This window comes from Canis lupus, chromosome 15, assembly GCF_003254725.2.
Source record: "Canis lupus dingo isolate Sandy chromosome 15, ASM325472v2, whole genome shotgun sequence".
NCBI lineage: Eukaryota > Metazoa > Chordata > Mammalia > Carnivora > Canidae > Canis > Canis lupus.
In genome coordinates this window covers 38626168-38650885 of record NC_064257.1, presented here as the reverse complement: position 1 = coordinate 38650885, position 24718 = coordinate 38626168, and the positions used below count along the sequence as shown (strand labels likewise).

The 24718-nt window shown below is 36.7% G+C and overlaps 1 protein-coding gene and 1 long non-coding RNA gene across 15 annotated transcripts in view; one reads left to right on the top strand and one right to left on the bottom strand.

Moving 5' to 3' along the window:
• The window catches only part of ANKS1B (ankyrin repeat and sterile alpha motif domain containing 1B), a 1053015-nt gene that overhangs the window by 567104 nt on the left and 461193 nt on the right, over nucleotides 1-24718 (top strand). The window lies entirely within an intron of this gene.
• Nucleotides 1674-16663, bottom strand: LOC112654705 (uncharacterized). Its single transcript, XR_003133253.3, has 3 exons — nucleotides 16332-16663; nucleotides 10840-10922; nucleotides 1674-2136 (listed from the first exon to the last, which is right to left on the bottom strand). It is a non-coding gene; the product is annotated as an uncharacterized LOC112654705 (long non-coding RNA).

The following is a 24718-nucleotide window of genomic DNA, read 5'->3' as shown; positions in this document are numbered from 1 at the left end:
TTGTGACTAGACAGGGTTAAGTTAAAATCCTCTTCTATACTTGCTAACATAACCTAGGTGAAATTTTTCATCTTATCTGAGCCAGTTTGATAAAATGGAGAAATAAGAGTCCTGACCCCATAGGACTGATGCAAAGACAAAACGAGAGCAGGCATGTTGCCCAGCGCCTTACATATAAGAAGCATTGAATAAATGTTAGCTGCTATAATTATTCAAACTGTAAGTTATGAGTTGTTATACAAACATGCTATTAGCTCTCATCCTGACAACTTTAACTCTAAAACATCTGGAAAGTGCAGGCAAGAGTATGGAGGAAGGGGGAAGACCACAAAAAGAGCCAAAAGTCTTTATTCAAAGAGTCCCTAACACTTTTGTGTAAAAGGACACAGACTCACACATACATATACACGCACCCCTCTTATCTATTAAAGTAACCTGGGATCATAAAAATGTGGATTAATAATAATAATAAAAGCACTCTCTGAGCCACAGCGAAACTTGGTTAAAAATCTGGAGATTTAGATTGATCATAGGGAGTTATATTTAAACATGATTACCATGTTGCCAGTGGGAAGTGCTTCTTAGAATAATCAGATTTGAGAAGGCTAATAATAGAACACAAGATCTATAGTTGCCTCTGAGTCACTTGGCTGAGGAAGGGGAAAGCTAGACCCACCATGAGGCATAAGTATTGAATGAAGGCCACTTAAGGACCACAATGGAAAGAAATCACTTCCATTTTCATAATGTTCAGTCTTTCCAATTGTGGGTTTTTTTTTTCCTTCAAGAAATCAAAGTGATAAAATCTGTGATATCTTGATGATTTAGGACTCTGGTTTATTATCGCCATTGCTTAGCACAGTTCCTAGCACATAACTGATGCTTAGTATAAGTTTAGTGGATTAAATGAATGGTGGTTCTGAGTGAGGGAAATAGAACAGTGAGGAAAATTTGATATTTACACTACCACGAGAGATCTTGAGACAGCTCTAGGTTTTATACTCATGTTGTATGCGCTTCTTAAGGATAGAATTCTACTCACATATTTGGAACATGGATAGGATTGAACAAATATATTTTGTTGTTGTTTGTTACTTTAAAAAATCAAGCACATTAATCAAATGCTTTCTAGTTGCTTTTTCTGTTGTATCAAAATTGTGGCTAATTTCTTTTCTTTTTAAAATTGAATATTATTTTGGAAATACCTATAATTTTTATGGACCTGAAACTTTCTGCTCTTTATCTGTATGTTTGGGGAAGGATTTTATTTTTTCAAGTATATTCATTTTCCTAAGATCATGTGCACTTTGTGTCCCTCATAAGAGATCTCTTTTAGACTCTACAAAAGGGGCACCTGGGTGGCTCAGTCAGTTAAGTTATACCTTTGGCTCAGGTCATGATCCCACGGTCCCGGAATCAAGCCTTTCATTAGGCTACCTGCTTGGTGGGGAGTCTGCTTCTCCCTCTCCCTCTGACTCTCCCTCCTCCTTATACTCTCACTCTCTCTTGCTCTCCTTCAAATGAGTAAATAAAAAACCTTTAATTAAAAAAAAAAAAAAAACTCTACCAAAAAAGCTAATGAGCCAAATTAAAGTGTGGTTTAAAAAAAGATCTGTATTTCTGAAATGCCATAATCTAGTCCCAAAAAAAGAAACAATTGTCAACCTTAAAGAGAACTAAAGCTTTAATAGCATTCAAGTCCCCATAATCTACCCAGAGCAGTATTTCATAAGTAAATTAATATGTGCTAGTTAATATTATGGTATTTCCATACTAGTTGAATCTTTACTTAGAGGCACATTTGTCATAAAGTCACTTATGTGACAAATATTTAATGTCTGCTTGCCAAAGGCACTTTTCAGCTTTAGGGAGACAAACTGAAAAACAAGCAAGGTCTCTACTCCTAAAATGTACCTTCCAAAGTTGTATAGTCAGATAATAAGCACCTAAATAAACAAATGGAAGAGATTAATTTCAGCTGGTAATTAGTATTGTGAAGTCTAATAGAACAGAATGCTTTGATATAAAGACATGACAGGTATTCATTTAAATTGGGTAGTCAGGGTAAGTTATCTCTGAAGATGTTATTTTTAAGCTGAAATCTGGATGGTGCAAAGGACCCAGCGATGGGGAAATCTGTGTAAAAAGAAAACAACAACAAAAATGTAAATGTCTTAAAGTAATAATAAACCTAATTTTCAGAGACCAGAAAGATGCCACTTTAATCAAAAACCCGGCAGGCTTTTTATTGAAATTGACAGACTGATATTCAAATTCATGTGTAATTGTAAAAGATGTGGAATACTCCAAAACAACTTTGAAAAAACTTAAAGTTGTAAGATTCGTACTAATTTCAAGACTTATTATAAAATAACAGTCTCTAATATTGGTATCCATCCAAAGTTAAATAAATAGATCAGTGGAACAGAATAGAGTCCAGAAATAGATCCACATTTACATGGCCAATTGATTTTTTAAAAAGTTTTTTAAGATTTTATTTATTTATTCATGAGAGACACAGACAGAGAGAGAGAGAGACAGGCAGAGGGAGAAGCAGGCTCCATGCAGGGAGCCTGATATGGGACTCGATCCTGGGGACCCCGGGATCACACCCTGAGCCAAAGGGAGACGCTCAACCACTGAGCTACCCAGGGACCCAGGGACCCAAGCCCCTGGCCAATTGACTTTTATCAAAGATGCAATTTACTGAAGAAAGCAAAGTCTTTTCAACAAATATACCTGGTAATATTGGATGTCAAACACAACATTAATCCATACCTTATACCATATAAAAATTAAATGAATTATAAACATAAATGTAAAGCCTAAATCTCTACAATTTCTAGAAAAAAAAACGTAAGAGAAAATTTTTGTGACCTTAAAGTAACCTGGGATCTTAAAAATGTGGAGTAATAATAATAATAAAAGCAGAGACAGGCAAAGATGTGTCTAAAAATGACACCAAGAGTACAGTCCATCAAAGAAAAATTTGATAAATTTGGATTTGATCAAAATTAAGCATTTCTGCCTTCAGAAAGACATTGCCAAGAAGATGGTAAAACAAACCGCAGACTGGGAGAGTGTATTTCCAAATGTCATATATGATAAAGGACCAAATCCAAAATATAGAAAGAACTCTCAAGTCCATAATGAGAAAACAAATAGCTCAATTTAAAAAAATGAGAAAAAAAAATGAGAAAAGCATTCCAACAGACTCTCTTATGGACAGAAGATATATAGATGTATGGATGATACATCCACAGAAGATATACAGATGTATGGATGCCAAATAAGCATATGAAAAGACTCAATGTCATAGATCATTAGTCTAATACACACCTATTAAAAAGTTTAAAATTCAAAAGACTGATCATACCAAATGTTGATGAGAATGTGGAGCAACTAGAACTCTCATACACTGCTGATGGGAATGTAAAATAGTATGACCACTTTGGAAAGAAGTTTGGCAGTTTTATAAAAAGTTAAATGTATAACTAACTGTGTGGCCCAGCCATTTATTCCTAGATATTTACCCAAGAGAAATGAAAGCACATGTCTCTACAAAAACCTGTGATGAATGTTCACAGCAGCTTTAGTTCTAACAGCCAAAACTGGAAATAACCCAAATGTTCACCAAAGGCAAATGGATAAATAAACTATGCTATGTCCATACACTGGAAAACTATTTGTCAGTAAAAAGGGATGAATGACTAGGGCACCTGGGTGGCTCAGTCAGGTTAAACTCTTGCCTTCAGCTTGGTCATGATCCCAGGGTCCTGGGATTGAGTTCTGCATCAGGCTCCCTGCTCATCAGGGAGCCTGCTTCTACCTCTCCTGCTCCCCTTGCTTGTGCCCTCAATCTTAATCTCCCTCAAATAAATAAATAATATCTTTTTTAAAAAAAGGAATGAACAACTGACAGTGGTACGTACATGTATAGGGGCCTGGGACAGGCCACCCCAAAATTGGCATACTGATTATTTTTAATTGAAGCTACCTGAACCTGAGGAGCAGCCAGTACAAAGACAATCAGACCATCCTCTGTTTCCCTGAAAGCATGAAATAAATCTCCCATATGAAAAAGATACCCTCCCTATAGTTAGAAATAAAATCACATCCTTATCACCAGAGATAGGGACTTTAAAACGAAATCTGTAGAAACAGATGTTGTTACTTTTTGTTAATCTACTCCCTCAGCCCAAATCCTGCTTAGAATTCTTTACTAATGAAAGCTCCTGTCAATTCGTCACAAATTTATTGTCTCTCTCTCTAAAATGTACAAAAACCACCCACCATGGTCACTTATTTGGGCTCTCAATTTCATTATTGGGCCTCCAAGTGCATATAATAAATTTTGGATTTTTCTCCTGTCAATCTGTCTCATGTCAACTTTATTCCTAAACCAGCTGGAAGAAACTTGGAGGTAAGAAGTACATTTTTCCTTCCTCCACAGATATAACAACATGGATGAACCTCAAAATGATTATGATGAATAAAAAAAGCTAGACAAAGAGGACACATTGTATTATTTCATCACAAAAAATTCTAGAAAGAGTAAACATGTCTGTAGTGACAGAAAGCAGGTCATTTGATGCCTGGGGGATTAGAGGATAAGAAGAGGCATGAGTGAGAAACTACAAAAGGGCAAAAGAAAATTGGGGATGATAGATATATCTATTATCTTGATTGTGATTATAGTTTCATATGTGCATACAGATGTTAAAATTTATGAACACTTTAAAAGTATTCACTGTATTATATGCTGATTATATCTTAAGGATACATGTGTGTATTGTGTAACTGAAGAGTAGTGAAGGAGAGGATGGTCCCAGAAGAAGTCAGAGAAGTGGCTGGGGCTGGATCACCTAGAACCTTAAAGACCATGGGGAGGATTTTGGACTTTGTTCCAAGTACCCTGGGAAGCCATTGGAAGATTTTAAGAGTGTGTGTGTGTCGGTGTGTGTGTGTGTGTGTGTGTGTGTGTGTGTTGGGGGGCTGATTTGATTTTATTTATATTTTAGAAGGATCATTCCAACTGATACATGGAGAATGAATTATAGATGGGCAGCAAAGAAACTGATAAAAAAAAAAAAGGCTTTGCAATAGTCCTGGCAAGAGAAAACAATGGTTTGAATGAAGGTGGCAAGTGTGGAGATGAATAGAAAGATATAGGAAAATATAAAATCTTATTAATATGAATGTTTCTTTGGATTTTTAAAATTTTAGGAGGTAGGGTTTGGAGTACTTTTCTAAAAGCACTATAGTCGAAGCCTTAGCTTACCTGACACATAAGTTCCATTGCCCTATAGTCCATTTGACTAGTAGCTTGTTTGCTAGTTGCTCTACATTGAGCTCTCATGTATTAACACTGGATTAAAGTGCCCAGGCCTTACTTTTCTCTTTATCACTAGCCAGTCCTCGCTTCCAAAGAGGCTATGTAGAATTTGGATCCAATCCAATTCCAATAGAATTCGGCGTGAAGGGAAAGAAGGATAGAAACTTTAAAAAGAATCTGTTTAAGATAAATGGATAAAGAAGATGTGGGATGGAGATATATACATACACAATGGTATATTACTCATCCATCAGAAAGGATGAATATTTAACATTTACATCAATGTGAATGGAACTGGAAGGTATTATGCTGAGTGAAATAAGTCAAACAGAGAAAGACAGCTATCACATGGTTTCACTCATCTGTGGAATGTAAGAAACAGCGCAGAGGATCACAGGGGATGGAAGGGAAAACTGAAAGGGAGTCATCAGAGAGAGAGAGAAACCATGAGAGACTCTTAACTATAGGAAACAAACTGAAGGTCTCTGGAGGGGAGGTGGGTGAGGGATGGGGTAACTGGGTGATGGGCATTAAGTAAAGCATGGGATGTGATGAGCACTGGGTGTTGTATGCAACTGATTAATTATTGAACACTACATCTGAAAATAATGGACTATATGTTGGCTAATTGAATTTAAGTTACAATTTTTTTAAAAAAAAAAGAAGAATTTGTTTAACCATGATACTGGGGTCAGAGGGTGCTCTGAGATGTCTTACAGACTACTTACTACCATACTAGATAAGTTTTGGTGTTACTCTAGGTTTTTTCTTTTTTTTTCTTTATTGAAAAGTATCTCTACTTAGGAATCCTTGTTGTGAAGGATAGGTGCCAGGGTAACGCAGAACTTACCTATAATTAATTATTCAGGAGGATTCTGACAGGAGTAAAACAGAAAATCCACTCATATATGAATTAACTAATTCATTTAGTTTTCCCATTTATTCTTTCAATCAGTATTTAGTTGTATACATTGAAAGAGAAATGAAATAAAAGCAATAAAATGTGACTGTTATTTCAGCCATCCTTGATTTATTCAGTAAACACTTTCTTTACTCATCCTAAGTAAAGCTTCTTTTTTTTTTTCAGAGCTAAAAGAACCCATATTTGCATCAAAGAAAGCATAGACTTTCTTTAAAGACAGATGATCTTGAATCACTACAAGGTGTCTAGCTACAACAATAGGTTTTAACAGCTGCAGCAAAAGGTCTACTTAAACCAGCTATTTATATACAGATAGCTCTTCCATAGCACTGAACAAATCCTCTGAAATTATTTGGTGAGCAGTTAAATGTTGAAATAATGGTACACACTAATGCCAGCTGATAAAGAACCCATCACCACTTCCATTCCCTGAATCCACTCCTCCCCCCATTGTAGTGATGGCAACCTCCTTTAACCCTAAATCCACTTACAAAACAAAAGACAGAGAAAAGCAACAACTACCTAATAATAGTGAGCTCACTAAATTTGTGATGAATAATTGAAGAATAATGATAGTCTAGCTTCCATGGCCAACACGGTTGAACTATAGAATTCATACTTGAGGATCTTACTGTAAGGCAAAAAAAAAAAAAAAAAAGGAGGGAAATATGATAAATCTGGCATTTATCCAGAATTTCACCAAAGATCAGGAACAACCTAGGTCTTACATGTTTTTCCATGCTACCGCTTTTCAGGCTTTGGCAATCCTATTACATACAGGTTATTATCTGCATTTTTTACTTATGAAACTGAAACTTGGGAGGTTACATAAAACTAGAGACTTGCTTTTAAAACAGTATGGTCCACCTGTTACCCACCAGCTGATCCTTTCATTCCCTCTGGCTGGTTCTTTGACCTCTGAACATCAGAGTGCCTGAGGCTTCATTCTTGAGTATCTTCTCTCTCTCTAGATTGCAATCAGCCTGAAAAGTTTATTGTCTTAAACATGCTGAGGGTCCAAGGATTGTAGCTCTGGTTTGGCTCTCTCTTTACTTTTCGTATTCAGCTGCCTACCTGGCATTTCTACTGAACGTCCTACAGGCATCTCAACATTTTACATGCCCAGAACTAGACTCCTGACTCTCACAAGTCCCCAAACCTGTTCCTCCTACAGCTTTCCTTGTCCCGGTTAATGACAACTCCATTCTTTTCTCTTGGTCACAGCATTCTTGGAACTTTTTTTTCTTTCTTTCAACCTCCGCATCTAATACATTAGCTAACCTTGTTATTTCCACCTTCATAATATCACAAAATCTAACCACTTCTCAGAAGCTGCACCAGTTAATATCTTAGACCAAGCCACAAGCTTCTCCTACCTAAATTATGGTAATTGCCTTTTAACTGGTCTCCTACTGCTACCTTGTCTTTCCTACAATTTATTCTCAATAAAATAGCCAGAGTGATTTTTTGAAAACAGGTGTCCCTTCTTTCCCCCAAAAAGTCTCCAGGGTTTTTCATCTCATATATCAATGAAAACCAGAGTCCTTATAAAGTACTACAAGGTTTACATAAGCTGGCCCTACTACTACCTTGCTGACCTCAACTCTTACCACACTTCCCTTTGCCCACTTTGCTCTAGCTACACTGGTCTTGTTGTTTCTTGAACATAACAAAGATATTTATGCCCCAGGGACTTTGTGCTTGATATTTCTTTGGTTTAGAATGCTCCTCCCTTTGGTTTACTCTCATTTCCTACAGTTTTCTACTGAGATATTTATCAAAGATGCTTTCCTTGACCACCATGAAGTAGCAACTTCCTCCCAATATCCCCATCCTTCCTCTTTATTTTTCTCTATTGCATTTATACTAGACATAACTATACATTTGACTTGTTTCCTTTTCTTATAAGAGCAGCAATCAAAGTAGATTAATCTAAATCATATCAGATCTGAATAGCCTCATTTTTATGCAGTCACCTTTATAAAGGTCCTAATGCCAAATATAGTCAATAGGACTGTGGTACTGGGAGTCAGGGCTTCCACATAAGAACTGGGGGGGAATATTACTCAGCTCATAACTGATGAGGAAACTGAAGTTCAGATAAATTAATTTTCTTACCTATGAATAATAACTTATGAATGACAGAATTGAGATTCCAACTCAAGTACATCTGTCCTTCAGGCCCCTTTCCACTCTACTGCTCACAGTCCAGCACATTATATCCAATACATAGAAAGGTGACTTAATGCCCCAAAACTCCTAATGAAATTAAATGCTCACTCTGAGCTTCTCTTGACTTCATCTTTTGTCTACCAAGTAAAGACCCAGTGATGTAATAGGGCAAACATGCTACATAACTATGGCATAGAGAGCAGGCATTATTTTCAAAGATTTTATTTATTTATTTAAGAGAGAGAAGCAGAAGGAGAAGGATAAGCGGACTTTGCACTGAGAATGGAGCTAGGTGCTGGGCTCGAGTTTGAGGATTGATCTCACAACCCTGAGATCATGACCTGAGCCAAAATCAAGAGTCAGTAGCTTAACTGACTGAGTGACAGCAAGCATTATTTTTATTCTTGTTGCTCTGGATCCAGGACAGATTAATCTCTTAAAAATTTTACTACTTAATAAACTAGTTCTAGCACTCTTGTGAAAGCATCAAGTTCATTTTAATTTTTAAACTGCGTTATTGACATAGGATCCAGTGTCTCCCAAAATGATTTCTTTTCTTGTCATGAGAAATTGAAATTAAAGATGAATTTAGTAAGTTGTCTATGTCAGCCTGTGACACATTGTATTTTATTTTATGTATTTTTTGTGACAGATTATATTTTAGATGACCACAGTAAATCTTTCCATCTACATACTCTTCTCACAATGTGATATTGACATTTCTCCCATCAAGAGATAGGATTTATATATTTCATATATTTGAATGTGATATGGCCAGTGCCAATAGCAGAGGTGACTCTAAGTAACCTCCAAGGCTAGGTCATAAGATGCAATGTAGATTATTTGGTTCCTTGTGAGGCTCACCCTTAGAACCCAGCCACCATGCTGTGAGGAAGCCAAAAGCCATGTGGACAAGCTGCATGTAGGTATTCCAGCTGACAGCCCAAATGAAGTTCCAGTTGAAAGCCAGCATCACCATTAGACATGTGAGTGAAAAAAAAAAAAACCTCTAAAATGACTCCAGTCCTATCCACTGTCCTACTGAAACAGAATTCTAAAGGCATTATTTTATTTACCGTACGTAAGTAATAAAGATTTTAGTTCCTGGAAATATTATGTCATCATCACAAAATCCTAAAATATATGACATTAGCCTTTGAACTAAATATCAAGCAGAAACTGGAAGACTACTGAAAAACTGTTAGTAAAATCTGAAAGGGTTCTGGAAAAATGATGGTAAAAGTCTAAAAGGACAAATGTTAGCAGAAGTCAGAGACACCTTAAGTAGGCTGTCAGTGGTAGTTTAAGGGAAGGTAAAAGAAATGTGATTGTAAGCTGGAGAAAAGGAGACATTTGTAATACAGTGGAAGAATCTGGCAATACTGTTGCCTGCGGTAATGTGAAAAATAGTAAGTGTACCTGATGATGATTTTACTAAGATTTCCAGACAGAATATTACAAGTGTCATAAGGCTGCTTCTTACTATCTATAATAAAATGAAGAAGGACAGAGAGATAAGTGAAAGAATGAACTGTTAAATATAAAGGAGGCAGGACTTTCTGTATTAAAAAATAAAACTGGTTTTCACTCTCAGTCTTGCCAGATGTCAAATGAATCTAAATTTAATAAATGGCTTCTGGGAAGAGTTCAAATCCAGAGCACGATTAAGGTAGTATAGCAAGGATGAATCCCAGGGTGTGATTATAAAACCCTTTATTAGTCCTTCAATAGATCAGAGATGGTGCCTCATAGAAATTTTCAGACAAGAGGCCAGGATCTCAAGGGCATGCCTTGAGGCTCCTCCCCACTAAACAGTAGTACTTCTGAGGATTTTAAGGGCATCACCGGGGGTCACAGGGCAGCCTCTCAGGGAAGAGAAGGGAAAGGCTATCTCAAAGAGATATGTGGATATGGATTTTATCTAATGCTGTGGATTGTAAATTTAAAAATGCAAACTGCACAATTTTTTGAGATAATTATTCTGGTGGAAACATCACTATCTTGAACTAAAAGAGAGAGAATACAATATGTAAAGGGCCCTTTGGGCCTCTAAGCTTTTATGGACAGAAAAAAAGTCATAGGAAGTTTTCTTATGTGAAAAGAAGGATCATTCAGAGGGAGGTGCCAGACCCCAGAGAGCAGAACCAAGGGCAATAGTGAACAAGTCCAGGAATGCCTGGGTGGCTCAGTGGTTGAGCATCTGCCTTGGGCTCAGGTTGTGATCCCTGGGTCCTGGGATCAAGTCCCCACATCAGCTTCCCTGCATGGAGCCTGCTTCTCTCTCTGCCTCTCTCTGTGTGTCTCTCATGAGTAAATAAATAAAAATCTAAAAGAAAAAAAAATGTTAAAACAGTGAACAAGTCCAGTGTAGTAAGACTAAACCTGAATAAAGAAATTGGCAAACTCTTACCTGGCTGGATTTCAGAATTCCTGTGGACTCCTTCCATCTTCCCTCTTTTTGAATGTAAGTGTCAATAGTGGTTATCTCTACACCTGTGTAAAGGTAAAGGTTTTCATAGGATATTAAGACAACAAAAAGTACCTAACCAAGACTGAGGAAGGGGAAACAAAATCAAGTTTAATGAAGTTGGTAATTCATGAACTGTGTGATAAGGATGAGAAGAGTTATCCAGTGGTGATATAGTAGAAGGGAGCAAACCAAGGGCATTCCAGGCCCAGGAGACAGCCTAATTAAAGGCAGAGAGGTAGTAATAGTGTGATGAATGGGGGGAAGTGGTGGATATTATTCCTGAGAAGTAAGCAAGTTTGAAATGACAGCAAGCCTTTAGATTAGAATATTCAAAACTCATTTGAGGACACATTTATTGTTTTGTCCATGTCTGTAAATGGATTTATACTATTTCTTTTTTTTTCTCATCTTCAGTAACAATACCTGTGAAATCATCAGCTTATAATATGCTATTTAATTGGTTTGTTGGAATTCACATTAAGATAAAATTTTTTAATGATATTAAATTTAAGTGTTTTTTTAATGAACTACTTAAAATGATACCACATACCACTCACTCTGTATGTTTCAGGAACATTCATCTGGATAATGAGAAATCACCAAAGGGCTTTGAGTAATGGAGTGATATGATTAGATTTGCATTATAGAAAACAACCTAGCAATAGAGCAGAAAATGGATTTAAAGAAGATGAAACTGATGTCAAAGAGACCAGTTAGGAAACTTCTGTAGTTACCCAGGCAAGATATGATAAGGTTCTGAATTAGGACATCCAAAGTAGGTGTTATTTCAAGTATTTGCCAGATACCAGTACTAGGGATTCAACAATTGAAATGGCAGACAAAGTCCCTGCCACTATAAAGCTTATATTCTAGTCAATAGGCAAGAAAACAAAGGTAAGTAATCTCAGGGAAATAAAATCAGAAGATGATGCATTGGAGAGTAGCTGACCAGAGGAGGTAGGGGGCATTGAGAGAGGATAAGGTAAGGGCTGGAGAGTTTGGTTATTTTAAATTAGAAGCTAGAATTGGCCTTTCTGAGAAGGTGACATTTGAACTGAGACCTCACTAATGCAAAGGAGCCGACTATGAGTAGAGAGAGTGAGACTACTGGACTTCAGAAATATTTAGGAGATAAAATCAGATGGGCTAAGATACCAACTAGGGGAGAAGGAGGAGTCAAGGATTACCTAATTTTAAAGTTATACCATTTATCAGAACTCTGTTGATTTGACATAATCAGGGCTTTTTCTAAGTCCTAAATTGCTTTACCTTACTTGCACCCCAATTCTCCATTAATCAACTTAATAATCTGTTACATGTTGGAATATTGGAGCTATCTTTTTTGAAAATTTTACTATTCATCACACTTTGGTTTAATGCCAAAAATTCTTATTGGAAATGTGTTCATATTTTTATCTCACACAAAACAATAGCCCATTTGGGTATCAAGTCCACCCTGGTATCAACCGTGTAAAATATGCTTTTAAAAACCATGAACAAAGCTTTTGATTTAGTGAATTTAGATGAAAACTTCTGATCAAAAACAAATCTGCAGATTTCATTCCAAATAAATTAATAAAATCCCCAAAGTTTTGTTTAATGTAATTTTATGCTAAACATATTCAATATTATGTTGGAGTGATGGCTTCCTTTAGCAGTGTTGGAGGCTGCATACAAAAAGCATTTAATTATGAATGCCGTAATTTACCCAATTGATGCCTCTCTTTTATCTGCAAACCATAGATAATTTTCCCTAAATAAATGCAACCATGAAAATAGTATTTAAACAAGAAAATAAAAATGTATTTGCTTGATATAAACCAAACACTGTATAGTCAAAATTAACTGCCCTAGTGGCAAATAAACATCTTGTAAATTCATATTGCAAAGGTATCATCTGTTCATTTAGGAGCTATTTCCCAGATAAGAATTAGAGGATGTGTTTTTTATAAATAACTTGGGGATTTTATTTTCATTGTGAAGCTGATTTTAAAGTAATATTAAAATTCTATTCATCTGTGTATTTTTAATATTTTTCAGCAAGCCTTTGCATAACAACCAATGGCACCTGATTTTATGCACCATAAATTAATGATGAGTATAAATTTCATTCTCCTCCCCAAGCTACGTTTTATTCCAAAGACAGATCTCATTGTCTCAAAAGGAAGTCCCCAATGGAAAAGATAATTAAAGTGGAGAATATTTGGAAATTTCAATCCTCCCTTCTTTTTGTCTTGAATGAATCCATACCCTTGACTCTTCTAATTGTTGAAGTTTGCACTTTAAAATTTTTCTACTAGTTATATCAGGTCTAGCATAAACTGGAAATTTTTTTTAAATTTAGAAAACAATAGGATTTTTTTGTATTATATTTCTCACTTTATATAACTACTATATTGGCCATTTTATGACCATTATCTTTGGCTCAAACTCTTCAAAGGTCTGCATCAGACATTGAATACCGATAGGGTCACACACCACGAGGGGGCAAACTCTGTGTAATGGCCATCACAAAAGAGGCCATGTTGGTTCAAAGCAGCTAAACCAATTACTTGCCTTAAACATGAATGAAACTGAGGATGAATGTGGTTTGATTTTTCACTCAACCAAGATTCCTATTTCCAGCCACAATAAAGTAAATAAGATCTACCCCAGTATAAGCAACCACTTAAGAACTTAGGGCTTCCTGGCCCTTTTGTCAAAGCTCAGAACCTAGTGGTTCTGCTCTGAATTCTAATAGCGTTCAGAAAAAAACTAGTGACTTTTGATATGACATCTACTAATGGCTCTCTATAGAAAATCTCAAAAGAAAAAAAAAGAAAGAAAAAAGAAATTCTCCAACAGATGCCTTAAAATATACACCTTTCCTAGTTCTTAAATGAAGATTTACATAGGCAGGTCTCAAAGACAAGTCAAGCAATTTTCATCTCTCTATACCCATTTTTTTTAGCTTATTGAGCTATACTGTGTTAATAAATTTGAAGTATAATACCAGGAAGGTAACTGGACAATGAGATAAAGACCTCAAAACTCAGAGTAAAAACTTGGAATTGAGTCCCATTCCTGCTGGTTCTTTTGGTTAGATAGATTACTTACACCCACAAACATTTCAACCTACCATTGAACCTTATTTTCCACTGTTTCCTCCAGGTACTTTCCGAGCAATCCAAGAATAACTACTCAGTTTTCCCATGCTATCTGGACCTTCCCTGTGTCTTTGCTTATGCATGTTTCCTCTGCTTATACTATCTCTCACTCATTTCTATATATCTAAGTCCTACCCATTCTTCAAGTCTCAAATCTTTTCTCAAAAAGAGTTTATTTCTTCTTCCCCAGAACCCCACAATACTTCTTTAATAGTACATATGTTATGCTGTATCTGGTTATCTGTTTCCTGACTAAAATGTCTTCAATAGGATGGACCTTATTTGATTAATTTTTGTTACTCCAGTGCTTTGGTGTGATACATGTATTTATTGAATGAATGAATGAATGAATGAATGAATGAACAGCCAAAGAAATCTTTATTTTCTTATTGGTAAAATGGGAGAAATAGTATCTACCTCACAGATTGTCCTGAATATTATATTTATTTAGACATTGTTAATTAATATCTTCTTCAAACAATAATGTACTACCAAAGTGTAAGATATTTTGGTACCTTATAAAAGGAACTAAAGTAGAACTGACTTATTCTAACACAGAGTCAATAGAGAAAATAAATATCAGGAATAAAATTATTCCTCTGTGTCATGAGTCAGACTTTGGTAAATACCCCCTTATCATCATGACTATGGGAAGGTTCATTGGATGGAAAATCCACTGCTCAGTCAATTGAAAGCAGCTTTTCTCCCTTTGAATCCATTGATATCAAACTGGTCTGGATAGTAAGGGTTGACACTTGTCCTTAATAGCGATGTACATATCTAAATGCCACTAATTTGAAGATGGAGTTCTCTGTTTTAATTTTCCAAATATGAAGCCACAGAGCTCCTCATCTCATTGTCCTCAAAATGGCTATTTGTTTCAAATACTCTGATGATACCTAAAGTGCTAGTGAAGCTTTAAGTGAATCTATCAATGGTGATGGTCACAAAGTCAGGAGGGCAGAAGAGTTTAGTCAAAGCCAAGCAATTCCCCAAGTCTTTTTTCAGGGGTATTACTACTTTGGTAATACATTATTGTTTGAAGAAGATATTAATTAACAAAGTCTAAATAAATATAATATTCAGGACAATCTGTGAGGTAAGTACTAGGTACTACTTCTCCCATTTTACCAATAAGAAACAGTAAAAACTTGGAATCGAGTCCCATTCCTGATGGTTCTTTTAGTTAGATTACTTACACCCACAAACATTTCAACCTTCCATTGAACATTCAAACATCAGGAACATAGCACCTAGTATACCAGCTGGCATGCAACAGATTATGCAATAAATATTTAGAATGAATAGGACGTAGAAGTCAAGACTCATATCATGTTGGCAATTCTAGTCAAAATAGAAAATAAGCAAAAGATTAAAATTACAGTGGTGTCGAAAATAATAAAACATCCCACTGTGTGATAAATAATGATATATAAAGAAGCTTTCTGAAAATATAATACTCTTTACTTTGCCTGTGCCATTTGACTAATCTCCAGGTTAATAAGACTGTGCAGCATAGCCCATAAGAGCACAGACTCTAAAGTCAGACCAGTGCCTAAAAATTGGCAATTTTACTGATTAGTTGTATAAGTTGAACAAGTAATTTAACATCCCTAGGCTTACCTATCCTCTGTAAAGTGGAAATAAAATAGCATATATCTCATGAGGTTGTCATTAGGCTTGAATAAGACAAGGATATGAAGCACTTAATATAATACTTGGTCCATAATAAAGATCCAGTAAATGCTGGCCATCATTTTGTGCATATCAGTGATGCTTACAGAGTAGATACTCTATACCTATTCTTCTTGTAAAGACCATTGAAACCATCTAAGCCTGTTTCTTTATCTGTAAAATAGGAATAATAAAACCCACTCAGAGGAATGTTTTGGGAATTAAATGAGATGATACATATGACCAAGCACTATAGAAATATATAAAAAAGTAAGTATCGAGAGGGATATAGGGGACTTCTTTGAAAAGCAGGAGCTTGAATGTACTTTTCTGGTTCACGTCCTTTCATATCCCCTCAGAAATGACCAACAGGTATAAAAATAAGAAGGAATAAACCTGTGTCAGCAAGGGAAACTAGTAATGAGTGACATCTACATGTCTGTAATTCAAGAGCTTCTCAAGCTAGGAGGCAAAGTGAACAAGATTGAAGAAATATGATATATACATGCTTCCTCAGTATGTGGACAAGCAACTCACTAAGGTAGTAAAAGCTTCAGAAGACTTGGGAAGTTAAGGGTAAGAATAAAAAACATACATGAGAAAGGATCTTACCAAGTGCCACTGGGAGCACATGTTATGCCAAAAATCAACAAGCAAGGATCAGATGACAGGCTCACTCCAGACTTACACTTAGGGGAGATATTGTCACAGTTGGTTCCTAATGAGGACAACTGTGACAGGTAAAGAACGAGGAAACTGTCCCAGTTAATTCCTGGCTGCTAACCTCAAATACAGAAAAGAAAAACTGGAACAGAAAGAAAACTCCCTGGTTTGACTCCTAGTGGTTCTGATTATCTCCTAACTCATGATCTATAGACCAATGGTTCTTAATTCTTAAAGTGCCTCAGAATCACATGGAGAGTTTGTTAAAACAGATTGTTAAGCCCCACCTCTAAGATGTTCTAGAGCAGAGCCTGAGAATTTAGATTTCTGATAAGTTACTAGGAGATGTGAATATTGCTGATCTGGAAACCACACTTTGAAAACCACTACTCTTAGTCTTGCTGTGCGCTTAACAATAGCCACAATCACATGTGACTATTAAAGTTAGATTTAGGGGCGCCTGGGTGGCTCAGTTGATTAAGCGTCTGACTTCGGCTCAGGTCATGATCTCTGGGTCCTGGAATTGAGCCCACCTTGGGCTCCCAGCTAGCAGGGAGTCTGCTTCTCCCTCTGCCTCTCCCCATGCTCACACACACATTCTCTCTCTCTTTCTTTGTCTCTCTCCAATGAATAAATAAAATCTTAAAAAATAAAATTAGACTTAAATTGATAAAATTAAATGAAATTGAAAATTAAGAATTTAATTTAATCAGCTACAGTTTTAGATTTAATTTAATCAGCTACAGTTTTAAATGCATAATAGCTCTGTGTGGCTAGTAGCTACCATATTGGACTGGGCAGACATAGAATATTTCTATAATGGGAAATTCTATTGGACAGCCGTGCTCAAGATTAAAAACTAAAACTTCATTGATCAGGGCCACCAACATGCACAATTGCAGGAAGCATATTCGTACTATGTGAATGGTGGCCCCCGACTTGTGCAATATGGCAGACCTGGCACTTATCTAAGATTTTCCATTCTCACTTCCTATGGATCCTAAAGATGGGAAGAAGGACTCCCTCAATTTCTGAAAACTCATCTCAGTTCTCCAGAATAGACAAGTCAAGACTCTTCTGCAAGAATGAGCAAGTAGAAAAATAACTAGATATATTAAATGATACTTCCAAAAAGAAGGCTTATTCTGAAGAATCAAAACAATGCCATCCTATAAAATAAAATTACTCTTGAGAAAAAGTTTTCCAAATTACTAATGTTAACATGGATCTCAACTTTATTCAGCACACTAATGCTCTGTGTAACCAAAATAAGCAGTTATGTATGATGAGTCAAAGTTATAAAATCATAAAGGCTTTAGTTGAATAATAATATGTCAAACTAAAACTGTAATGGAAATAAAAATACATGGGTCATGGGAAACCTAACTCAGTGGAGAAGAGTAACTCAAGATATTCAGTAGATATAAGACATTTCTAAAGACAGAAAAATTGTAAGAGAAAAGACAAAACAGAAAAAAATCCAAGAGATCTAATATGCATATGATATAGAGATTTTAGAAGAGCATAACAATAAAAAAGCATCAATAAAAGAAAATAGAAGAAAACTTTTCTGAGTTAAAGAAACTTGAATATTAAATTACTGATTTAATGAATATAGTTAAAATTTCTTAAAAAAGCAGACTTATACTGGAAAATTTTGAAATTTTATACCTTCAAGGATAAGGGTAAATTCCTAGAAGAATCTAGATAGACATTAACAAAACAAAACAGGCTACCTACAAAGGAATAAAACTTAATCTGATATCAGACATTCTTCAATTCTAAGCATCCAGAAGACAATAGAAAAGTATCTACTGAATTTTTAAAGAAATGGGTTAAGACACCAAATTCAAGAATTCTATACCCAGCCAAAGTGTGCAAGATCATAGGAGGTAAGTCATTTTCAGATATGTATTTAAGAAAATACCCTACCCTTTTGAAATAATTGCTCACAGATATATTTTAGTTGGTTAAGGGCTGAATAATACAAATCTCATTAATGAGCAAAGAAAACATCAGTATAAAAGATTCTAGGATATAAAACGAAACTTGTAAGATATAGAATATATTTTCAAATAATGATTCTTAATATGATTTTAAAACTTAATATGTTAAGAAAAATTTTTAGAAAAGACACAAAATACAAAATAATAAGGATGCCTGTGGTCTCACCAGTTGAGCGTCTGCCTTTGCCTCAGGTTGTGATCCTGGGGTCCTGGGATCGAGTCCCACATTGGGCTCCCTGTGAGGCACCTGCTTCTCTCTCTGCCTATGTCTCTGCCTCTTTCTGTGTCTCTCATGAATAAATTAAATACAAAAATATTATATATATATATACACCACACATATATATAATAAGGTGTAGACATTTTATCTAAAACCCCAGATTATTTTATTTTTTAATTTTTATTTTATTTATTCATAAAAGACACAGAGAGAGAATGGGGCAGAGACACAGGCAGAGGGAGAAGCAGGCTCCATGCAGGGAGCCTGACATGGGACTCGATCCTGGGGCTCTAGGATCACACCCCAGGCTGAAGGCGGTGCTAAACTGCTGAGCCACCCAGGCTGCCCACCCCAGATTATTTTAATATAAATTGGGAAGGCAGAGAGTTTGGAAAAGTGAGGTAAGTATGCTAATTTTCTTATTTTAGGGATGCAAAATGGTTTAGCAGTCAAGAGCACAATTACCTGGTTCATATGCTGCTCCACCAATTAGTGGCTGTGTAACCTTAGGGAGTTATTTAACATTTCTAAATATTAGGCTCTTCACCTGTAAGATGGGAATACCATAAAACCCCAGAATTGTGTGGGAGTGAAATAATATAACACATGTAAATGTGTTCTCATTGTTTAGGTGATATTTAACTTTAAAAAAAAAGTATTACAAAAAATACACAGAGTGATCATGGTTTTGTTGGGGGAAAATATATAACCATAGACAAAGAGCCTCAAAATCTATGTATACATGCACATAAATGATCATTGTCAAGTTTTGCAATTGTGTCTTTTTCTTCTCTCTTTTCTTTAGTTTTGCTAATATCTATAATGAATATTTATCATTTTTACCAATAGAAAAGATTATTTTATTTTTAAATAGTTTTATTATTAACCACTATTTTTTAAAAGATTTATGTATTTATTATTTGAGGGGGGAGGGGCAGAGGGAGAGAAGTCTTCAAGCAGACTCCCCACTGAGTGTGGAGCCTGACACAGGGCTTAATCCTAGGACCCTGAGATTATGAACTGAGCTGAAACCAAGAGTCTGATGCCACCGAGGCACCCCTATTATTAATCACTATTAACATTGGGGTGAATATCACTCTAGGATTGTTCTTCACATGCAAATATGTGTGTGTATGTGTATATATATATATTTATATAAATATATATCATATATATTATATAAAATATAAAATAAATAAATATATTTAATTCATTTGGAGAATATTGATAATCCACTATGTTCCAATCTTTGTTCTAATCTCTGGATACAGTAGTTAAAAAAAAAAGAAGAAGAAGAAGAATCTCTGCCCTCCTGGAGCTTAGTTGGAGGAGAGTGGGATAAATAAGTAAAAGTACCCAATTTTGTTATTGATGGGTGGCATGAAGAAAATGTAAAGCAGGGGATGGGATAAGGATAAGTGGTTACCATTTTAAATAGAGTGATCAGAAAATAAAAATAAAAAAATAAATAGAATGATCTACAGAAGCCTCATTGAGAAGATAATGAAGTAAAGCCTCATTAGTGATAGACGCTGGAGGAGTGTGTTAGAGGGGACCATGTGGTTTCCTAAGGGAAGACAGTCCCAGGCAGAGGGAACTATGACAAGTATAAATATTGTGGCACAGAAGAATGCCTAATATTTTGAAGTGATAGAAGGGAAACAAGAAGGCTAGATGTAAGTACATGAAAAGGAGAGTACTAGGAGCTTAGGTTACAGAATTAGAGTGAGATCATATGGCCTCATGGACTATTGTAAGTGTTTTGGCTCTTACTCAGAGTGAATTGAGTCTCCTGTGGAGAGTTTTGAGCAGAGGGGTTTTGAGCTGACTTGGTTTTACTAGGATTACTCTGACTTCTGTGCTGAGAACTGTCTGAAGAGGTATACGTGTAGAACCTGGGAAACCAGCTGGGGAACCACTGCAGCAACCCAGGTAATGATGAGTGAAAGACAGGTTGTCAGTATCCTTTAAAGGTAGATCCACCAGGATTCACAGTATAATTGGGGATGGGGTGTGGGAGAAAATGAGGCATGAGGATGACTTGGAAGCATCTGGATATTCGAGCCTGCAGTTAAGGGAAGAAATCAGCTTGAAAATACAAATGTGGGCAGCCCCGGTGGCGCAGCGGTTTGGCGCCGCCTGCAGCCTGCGGTGTGATCCTGGAGGCCCGGGATGGAGTCCCGTGTCAGGCTCCCTGCATGGAGCCTGCTTCTCCCCCTCCCTCTGCCTGTGTCTCTGACTCTCTCTCTCTCTCTCTCTCTCTCTGTGTGTGTCTATGAATAAATAAATAAAATCTTTAAAAAAAAAAAAAGAAAATACAAATGTAAGAGTCGTCATTGTCTAGGTGACATATTAAGCCGTGAAACTGAATAAAACTAAGAAGAGAATAAATGTACACAGAGAAGGGAAGAAGGCCAACTGCGCCATGCCCTGGGCCACTTCAACACTTAGACACTGGGGAGATGAGGAGGAATGAGCAAAGGGAATGAGAAGGAGCAGCCTGCACATAGGATGAAAACCAGAAGAGTGTGGCATCTTAAGAGCTAAAGGAAACTGTTTCATACAGGCCGGGTGATTATCTGTATTAATTGTATACCATATGGAGTAGGATGAGGATTAAGAAATGTTCATTTTAGCAATGTGGAGATTTTGCTGACATTGATAAGGGACGTTTCAGTGGAGGAATATGAAACAAAAGCCTATTTGAAATGGATTGGAGAGGCTAGGAGAAGAGAAATTAGAATTGCTTTCTTTTCCGCAGAGTTGGAACACTGCTTTCCACATTTCTTACTCTGAGTTAATATTTCCCTTTCTGTGTTTAAGTGGTAGAAATTGCCATTTGATTGCATTTCATTTTTTCCTATTTGGGGAAAATTACATGATGCCCCTCCCCAACCTGAAAACTGCTGTGAAATGTTTTGCTATTGAATATGTCATTTACCAACACTTCAGCTAAAGTGGAGCTCTCCAGCTTCCATGACCATAAGAAACCCTAAAAAACATAGATCCTTTGTTTAGGCTTTCTGCTATTTCTGCAATATCTTCTTTAGTCGATTGTGAAATCATGTGAAAAATAGCAATAAATGATGATTTTCTAGGCCATCTTACATGCATTTAATGCACATCTAGTTCTTCTGTCTGAGTCAGATGGAAACATTAGCAGAGTTGAGCAGTACTGCAGTCATCATCCTGTCGTTGCCATGGCTATAGCACCAAACCCTTATAGAGGATTTTATTTTACATGAAATATTTCTTGCCATAGCAACAGCAGTGTTGATTTAAAACATAACTTGCTGGATATAATTTATCTTTACCATTTCTGTATATTTTTCTGTGTTGTGTCTTGTTAATAGGATTACACTTTTGATGACTCTCCTGCTCTTTTGAAATGAGACATCTCTTGGGATGCATGTGAGAAAAATCTAGGATGCTCATTGCTTGTTGCTTGCAGGAATAGAAAACTCACAGGATACATTTGACTACATTACATTCCAGAGCTTCTCCTGAGGGTGTTTGGGTGACTTTTGAGTTCAGATTCAGGGTAGCTCTTTTGAAAATCGAATCAGAGTGATTACTCATTTTAGAGCAATTAAAAATAATTTTCACCCTTCTCATATTGTGAAATTGCTTTTCAAATTTAAAGATTATAGGCCTACTTTTTGGTTTGTTTGTTTCATTCCTCCAGAGCTGTCCTTTGTTTTGCTTTCACCACCAGTTGGGAGGGTATAAAAACAAAATCATTTTTTAAAATAAGTTAAAACTGGGACCTCCACACTTTAAAACAATAGTCTGAGTTAAGGGGGTTCTTTCCTTTCTTCCCTCAATACAGTCTCTTCTGTTTAGGAAAATACATGGTTACAGTGACTTCATTATTACAAAGAAATACATTTTGGTAAGAGAGAAACAAAACCTCTTGGTTCCAAATGTAGTTATTCACTATAGGCCATTTATTCATCTGGCTCTAGGCTATGGGAATGACTTCTAGCACAGAAGTCCCTTTGAAACCCCTAACTCCCTAGGGGGTCAGAGATAGATGAGAAACTACCCCTATGAACTCGGTTTATACATGGGAAACAAAGAGGTTAGTGGTTGAGGGTAACAGAGGGAAGGCGTGTGGGAAGGGGGAATGTAGCTCGCTTCCTTTGCCTGCAACAGGAGCTTCTTTCAATGCCAAGCGCATGCCAAGACGGATCAGGCTCTCTACCAAAAAGATACAATAATTTACTAATACAGGCTGCCCAGGCAGCTTAGCAGCTGGAAACGAGGGAGCCTTGGGATTTGCTATAAACGGTGGGGAAATTGGCCGATAGCCTCTCTCCTATATTGAGCAAAGGGAACAGGAGAAAAGATTATAAATGTTTGAAATCAGAGCCAAACAGCCTGGTCTGTTCTGGTCCAGGAGCTGCCAGAATTCCAGCAGCCTCTGGCTTCTGCATTAAATACTGTTTGGCCGAGTTGCGGGGCTAAGGGGCCAGGAAAGAGCAGAGTTTACCTGGATGCATTTTCAGAAAGGCAGCTTCAGTTGCTTAGAGGAGGGCATTTTACTGCATGCTGGACCCAAGGCCATACTGTGCTTAAGCAGAGCAATGACCTTGGGGCTAATTGTGTGATCCAAATAAATACCCAAAGGTTACTAGATCACCAAAACCAGGTTCATGAGTCGCAATGATCTAGAAATGGACATTGAGGTCAGTTGAGCCTTTGCTTTTGGATCAGATCTTGGGGTCCTGGGATGGAGCCCTGCATCTGGCTCCCTGCTCAGCCAGGAGTCTGCCCTCTGCCTCTGTGTGCTCGTGCCCTCTCACTCTCTTAAATAAATTTAAAAGAAAGAGAAAGAGGAAGAGGAAGAGAAAGAGAAAGAGAAAGAAAAGGAAGGAAAATGAAAACAAAGAAAAAAAAAAAGAAATGAACACTAAATTCAAGAGAAAGGGAACAGGTGGACTTTATTAGAGATAGCTTATATACAAGGAAACCAACCAGGAAGGCATGTCAGTCCCTGAAGGGATAGCATGCAGTGCTATAAAGGCACACTTCCAAAGGGTGAGGGGCAGGGAATGGGGAAGTGTCCTTCAATCCCATGGTCATTATCTTATGGTCATTACTTTTTAGTGGACACAGTCACAGGGTGCCTTTTTTCATGACCAACATTGTTTTAGGGCTCCTGGAAAATAGAAATACTTGTGCAAGCGGGCTTTAAATTGTCACTTTAATTTTGCCCAGACAACCATTACTCCCTGATGGCTGTTACCTCTCATTTGTTCTCTTTCCCAGAAGACGGTATTTGTCTCTGAGTATAGAAACATGTAACCATTGCCAGAGACTAGTGGTTTTACAGGAGTTGATTTCCTCTTACTTTCCCTATACTGTCTCAGTAGGACATGTGCTGTTGCCATAGGAAATTCTGGGGGTAAACCATAAGCACAAAATCTTGGAATGGAGTGGAAAGAAGCAGGTTTTGAACTAGCCAGATTTATATCCTATACTGTCTCTTCTATTTACTAGCTATTCCTTATCAATTTAAAGGAGTTAAGAATACCTACTTCAGAGGCTTAGGTGAGGACTGACCTAATGAGATAGAATGACCTTGAACACAAAAGAGGCATAATAAATGTTGGTCCCCCTTGCCTAGTGTGGAATCTCAATCTTAGCCTTTATAATTTTTGAAATAAGCATGGAATTTGTATTTATTTAAATTAATTTCACATATCTTTAGAAACTTCAATTGATTTTGACCTTGGGGAATTAAGAGAATATGAACTCTATATAGTTGCCTCTGTGCCTCATTATTATTTCTTTGATTCATACTTCTGTCTTGGTATATAGGTAACCAGAAAAGATATTCTTAATATTTAGATATAAGTGAATATAATAGGAGAGCATGTGAGCTCATACCATTTATAATTACATTATAAATGAACAAAAAGTAGATAACATTTCTCTTAAATATTTCTGATAAGACCCAGTACCCCGGGATCCCTGGGTGGCGCAGCGGTTTGGCGCCTGTCTTTGGCCCGGGGCGCGATCCTGGAGGCCCGGGATCGAATCCCAGGTCGGGCTCCCGGTGCATGGAGCCTGCTCCTCCCTCTGCCTGTGTCTCTGCCTCTCTCTCT